Below are 6696 nucleotides of genomic sequence, written 5' to 3' on the forward strand. Positions count from 1 at the left end.
AAGATCAACTAACGGTTTTCTTGAACTTCTAGTGCTTAGCATAAACCAGAGAAACCTAAAGTGACACAAGTAGACCAGCGAAAAAAAGTAAAGACTTGAATAGAAAAAAACAAACTCAAATTAGAAAAACAGTAAATTTTTCTAAGTCCCCGGCAACGGCTCCAAAAACTTGTTGCTCCCAAACGCACACGCAAGTATACGTGGTCGTACAAGTAATATAGAACTTTTAAGTCCAGATATCGATCCCACAGAGACTTAGATTCTACTGTAAAACTAATTCAAATTCGAATAAAACTATTCAAGAAAGTGAAATTCAAGGTGTTCGTTGTAACTAAACGAAAACTGAAAAGTAAACAATTTGTGATGAGTGTTTTTGTGACTGAGAATATTTCGACAAAGATTGTAAGGTTTATCAGATGAGAGAAAGTTCCAGGGTCATGGCTTTCGACAATACAATTGATCTTTTGACAATTCTACCTATCTTATTTCCTGGGTTACTAGTTGACGGGTTAATTATAACTTTATGAGTATCTTCCGAGTTGCTCACAAGCCTGTAGATGCTACTATTATGCCTATATCCCTATGGTCGCCAGAGGTAACAAGAACGCATTTACTTCTCCGTATTCAACTAAGCAAGGCTAAAAGGTATATTCCTATCCTCATTAGCGAAACGATTATATCGAACAAGCCCTATTTATTCTTATTACGCATGCAAATTCCCTATTCATAGTTCAATTCACACGCCACAGATAGTGTTCAACTATTGGCCAGATAATCAAACAATTAAGATCAAGAATAAATAAGCAACCCAAAATATGGAAAATCAATAGATAATAATTGTCGTCAAACCAACTATCATGTCTTTCGCCACAACCCTAGAATTAAGAAGTTTAGCTACTCATGATTCTCAATGAACAACAAGAATTCATGAAGAAACTAGGGTTGAAAAGATGGAAACTAAAATAAAATCTAGAGAGAAAGTAATACGGCGGCTTACAAGTCTTGGAATAATCCCAGCACGTCATTAATAACGAACAAAACATCTATTTATAGTTTAGGGTTGTTAAACAAATAAAAGGGTCCTAATCCTAATTAAAATCGGACAAAACTCGGCATTCCCGCGACAGGTATTCAGTGATTTTGGCCTTCAATTGTGCTGAGCCCGCGACGCTGGCGTGACACGGATTTGTCAAAGTTCTGCAGCTTGGTTTGCGGGGCTGGCACATTTGCTCTCAATTCTTTCCAAAAATTCTCCAAAGTGTCGCAAGCTTCTCTCGTTTACTCGTGCACGCAAGATCACTTCCCATTGTTTGTCTTCATTGTACCTAGACACATGAAATATAACGACATAAGCTCAAATACAACGATTTCATCATAGATAAGCGATAAAAGTCATAAGAATGGGACGTAAAATGCCACGAAACATAGATATTTTTGTCAAATATCATTAACCCTAAAAAATATAGTAAAAAATTATACTACTAGTTTTAACCAACTTACATCCCATTGAGCATGCCAAATAACATTGCTGCAAGTGACAAGGTTTTTTTGAGAATTCCAGCTAAAACCTTCAACATTCAAAAGCATTGAGAAGACAAACGCATCATCTTTAAATTTCTTATAGATGCTTACGAGTTCCTCTTTTGTAGCTTTTCCCTTACAAAACAGTTCATTATGTTCATGAGTAAGAGCCTACCAGTCCAGGAAACTTTCACTGTCATGACTTCACGAAGTAATGTTTCCATCAACCACGTAGCCGATCGATTCCTTTGTTTTGTTGCCGCGGACATTCTTTTCCGTTTCTAATAAAGACAACGACAATAAATTGTGAACTTGAAACTAACGATGTTCATTAAAGCAACTAACACAAATGTAAAGCATAAATAATTTTACCTTATTTCGCAGTACATGCTTTTTTGGTGGACAACCTGTCTGAAATTTCAGGGAAAGATGTTGGTATAAGCATTGATATTTAAAGGACCTTCCTGAGCAGATAAAAGCATGTTGAGTTACAGCATATGCTAGAATATACTAGTGAATTTCATAATTGAAATAGACATTAGGTCCTGAAGATAAAATTAAATCTTTTAGGAAAGTAATAAAAACGTCTTTCTATATTACAATCATATCCCTTCTGACTTCGAGTTTAACAAAAGTAAATCAAGAGTCCTACTGTTATAGATGTACAAAAACAAAGAGAGCCCAAAAAGGTTGAGAAAGAATGATATCACTTATGACATATATCAATCTATGCTTTGAATACTTTTAACTATTTGTTCTAATTAATTTAAGCTTTCTTTCCTTTAATTGCTCTAGCTCTTGCCCGTTGAGTTCATAAAATGCAATTAAAAGCTCTTACATTTATGTTGGCTGACTTTTGCATTTTCTAAAACACAGCATGGATGTCTTAGTTGACTAAGTCTTCAATGGAAATGTTGAGATTTATTTGCATAATTGTTAGATTTACAGCTACAGAGGGTGCCAATAAAAACAATGTTGCTCGTCTTTGTCTATGAAAGTGTAAAAATATTCTGAATAGAGAACTTTATGGAGTATCAACCTTCCTTGAGAAGCTAAAACGATCTCTTGACTTGCAAGACCAAGTTAAAATAAAAAATAAAAATAACTCTTACTCATTTCAAGGATGGAGTTTGGAGTATCAAGTTTTATTGAGAAGCTACTTATTTTATCTCACCATAACGGGTCTCCGAAAATTGGAGGATAGTTCTGTTAGTATTTAAATGTTGCTGCTTTTGTTTCTTTAATTTATAAACGATTTTTGTGTTTTCCTGATATATAATTTCCTATTTTTCCCTTTGTGAATTATTAGAAAAATTAGGTTTTTATGATTTTGTAATAAATTCAGAAGATTATGGTGCAAAGCACTAAAAAAGATAGAATAAGGCGTAACTCATAAAAGAGCGTATATTTTAAGGGTGGCAAATTGCATATCTATTCGTTCTTCCCCATCCAAAATACGAAGACTAGACCGTCTTGGATTATTCCAATATTGGAAAATACACACTTTCAATATAAAACGTTGAAGCCTACACCTTTCTTGAATTAGCTTGGAAGACTTGCAGATTCTCTGGGTTCTTTCTTTTCGATTGGTTGGGGTTGAACTTACTTGTACAGCCGTGAAAGTTGGTGCCAATTTTTGCTTTGATTTTCCGCTTTCAGTGTAAATCAAGCACTATATGTTCTGGGCTTCCAATATATTGTTGGCAAAAAGAAAACACATTGACAAAATACAGGGTGATAATAATCAAAGTAGATCTCTTTTGGAGTTTTAGTAGCGTATAGAGTATGTTTATATAGAAAAGAATAGCCAATTTCAGTTTCTCCTCCTTAATATCTTTTTTTTTTCTTACCCGGTGTCCCGTACCCCATTGGAGTCCGACTTAATCCGGATTCGCACTGCGTAGAGCCCATTCGAGGGAAATACTCCCTGCCAAAAAAAAAATTCATACTCAAGACTCGAACTCAAGACCTCCTTAATATCTTGCATTGCTTTGATCCAGTGGAGTTGGACTTTCTCTTTCAAATTTGATACGCTGAGCATTGGGAATTGTCTTCCTTCAACTACCATATGATGTTTTTCTGATGGCTTATACTCTTGGCTTTGTTTTAGGCACTAGAACTGGCAATTTTAGAAATATATTAGTGTTTTCTTGTATTATGCTCTCGTGCATAATTGAAGAAATGGACTTTTCATGGTTTTGGAAGAATTAAGAAGATTAGGATGCAAATCACTCGGAATAATAGGATAAGATGTAAATTATACAAGAGTACATGGATAAGGAGTGCAAAATGCGAATTACTCGGGTTCTGTCAAAATTTGAGGTGCGTATACCTATACAATTACTTAAATTAATATTCAATTCTGTGTGATTAATATTCAATTCTGTGTGAATTTTAAAAAGTATTTAGGGAACTTTACAGTCAAAATATAGCATATAAAACCTACATGTTGTGAGAAGAAATGTGAATTTCACCCTGGACATTCCAAAATTCAATAATGCTACACTTTTCCTTGTTTTCTCTTTGCAAAAAGGACATATATTTATATAGTAATACTACATAGTCATTACATACTGATTTCTTTAGGAACTTACCAAGGAGATCTTTAACAAAAATATTGATGCAAGAGGAGAGGGAACACATAATACAAAAAACTCCCTATATCATCTCCCTCCGACACCAGAAGAGCCGTTCAAAATCCACAGTGATTATAATCGGAATCGGAATCGGAATCCCAACAAGCCTCAAATGAAAATTTCAAACCCGCCAGAGAGTCACGAGGGTACTTCACATCTTTAATCTGCCCCGAAATTCTACTACTCAAGACTTCGTTGAGGCTAATATATTCGCACAGCCGCAAGTCAAGAGATACAATATGAGGACAGCCATCAAGAATAGCTTGGAGGCCTTTATTTGTCATACTATTCCCAATGAGTTGGAGGTGGTGCAAGGTAGGCAGGTTTTTAGCAATAGCTAGAGCCTCTTCATTTCTTTCATCTTCTCTATCAAAGTCAGCACCTAAATATACAATTGAGTTATTCAATACAAACGACTTCAACCGTGGGCAAGAGCGTCCAAGAGCTTTAATGCCTTTTGTTGTGATGGCAGTGTGCGTCAAACTCAGCTCCTCTAACAATGGGAGCTTTTGAACTGCTTCAACCAAACCATCACATACCATAAAATAGCAACATACAATCCTAAGCCTCTTCAGCTTTCCTGAACTGGTGAACAAAAATAGAAATTGAATCAATGGATATGTCCAGACAGCCCAGTGACTGAAGCAACATCACCAAACACAATCAGGCCTAGTACAAAAGACTAGCGCAAGGTATGTAATAGTAGGATAAAATAATTTGCTACATCACACCCCTTGCGGTGCAGCCCTTCCCGGACCTTGCTAACACGGGATGCTTTGTGCACCGGCTGCCCTTTTTGCAATAACAACATACCCAGTGTAATCCCACAAGTGGGGTTTGGGGAGGGTATAATGTACGCAGACCTTACCCCTACCTTGGTAGTTAGAGAGGCTGTTTCTGATAGACCCTCGGCTCAAGTAAAGCAGGCTTTTTACAAAAAGATAAAACAACATGCAGACAGATTTAGCAAAAGAGCAGTTTTCTGTGTATCATTTCTTTTTTATAAGTTAAAGTTTTATTAACAAACAGTACCAAGATGGTACTGCAGCAAATACAAATGGCAGGACTTGTTTTAACAAGTCCAGCATATCATGCAAATTAAAAACCAACTTCCCTTTCCTCCGGGAGGACAAATTCTGCATACATCTATACTTAACAACAGAGATCATCTCTTTTACTTGACCAAAAAAAAAAAAACAACAACAAAGATCATCTGCTTTTTATGTTCAAAACATCTCCTATTTCTTTCACTCCATATAGTCCACACAATGCACAGAGGGATAGTCAGCCATATCTTCAGTTGGGCAAGTAAGAGAAGGAATGGAATTTTTAGAGGCAACACAAACAAAAAGAGTAATGGAGTACAACAATTATAAATTCAGAAAGAGAACATAAAGGCCAACATACTGATTCCTCTCTTCTTATTGCAATCTGGAAGATAGGAACTTCATGAAAACAATAATTCTTTGTTCTTTGAGATGAGTTAGAGGTTGTTTCCTATTTCACAGAGTAGTTACTCTTTTCTTTTTCTGTTCCAAAAAGGGAGTAACTACTATCGTCTTTCCTTTTCTTTCTCAAGTACTTCCCATGAGTTGCGCTCTTGTGCCAATACTTGGACTCTTGCATTAAGCAACTTAAGGAATTCAAAGCGATTTACAACTAAAGACTATTGTATGATGAACATTATTCTCAAAAGTCCATGGGCGGCAGGAATTACAGTTCACATATTCCAGGGTATTGTAGAAGGAAGATAGGAGGACTAAGCAACCAGACATCAAAAGCTCCCAGAAATGCATAATCCATGCTCAGTTAAGCTTCTTTGTGGAGGAACGTCAACATTTAAAAGTTCATGGGAAATACATTGGATTATGTCAACTATACATGAATCAGGTGAATAGCTCCCAAATCGTGGATTCGCCCTCTGTTAAGCTTCTAATTAGATAAGATCTACATTCAAGAAATTTTTGAACCCCTTATTAAGACTCCTGACTCCGCCGTCACTGTTCAGGTGTGTTTTTGACCATTACCTCAAAATGAAACAAACAAATAAACATTCAGAGTGGAAGCCTAAAATCAGGGGCAAATAATTCTGCTATGTACTCAAGCAACTCATCATCAACAAAGTAGTCTAAATTGATTTCAACAAGTTCACCTTGGCTGCGATCAACAGCACAATTTCTGCAGTCTCCAGTCGGCATAATATAAGTCCCAATCCTTGGACAAGTTAATGACTCGCCACATGGAAGGTTCCTTGCATATTCGCCTCCAAGTAGTACACACTTTCTGTGCTGTCTCCAGTATCTCTTTAACACTCAGCCTGTACAATATGCTCCCTATATTCCTTCTGGCAGTTCCAACCATGGTGGCTTTTCCATGTTAATGACTCGCCACCTTGTTTTCTTCTAGGGTTTGAATTGGGAAAGTGAAGAAGAAGGAAACGAGCGGAAGCTACAACGGCTTTTAAGGTGGCCGCAAAAAACAAGGACCCGTTTGGAGGATATTTCGTTTCGATTGAAAAAAAAAAAAGAAAAAGGGTAAA

At 36.4% G+C, this 6696-nt stretch overlaps 1 long non-coding RNA gene across 1 annotated transcript; it reads right to left on the reverse strand.

Annotated features, from left to right (window-relative positions):
* Positions 1-4027: 4027 nt before the first annotated feature.
* On the reverse strand, positions 4028-6696 carry LOC132609365 (uncharacterized). Its single transcript, XR_009570817.1, has 2 exons — positions 6310-6696; positions 4028-4742 (listed from the first exon to the last, which is right to left on the reverse strand). It is a non-coding gene; the product is annotated as an uncharacterized LOC132609365 (long non-coding RNA).

Source organism: Lycium barbarum, chromosome 9 (assembly GCF_019175385.1).
Source record: "Lycium barbarum isolate Lr01 chromosome 9, ASM1917538v2, whole genome shotgun sequence".
Lineage (NCBI taxonomy): Eukaryota > Viridiplantae > Streptophyta > Magnoliopsida > Solanales > Solanaceae > Lycium > Lycium barbarum.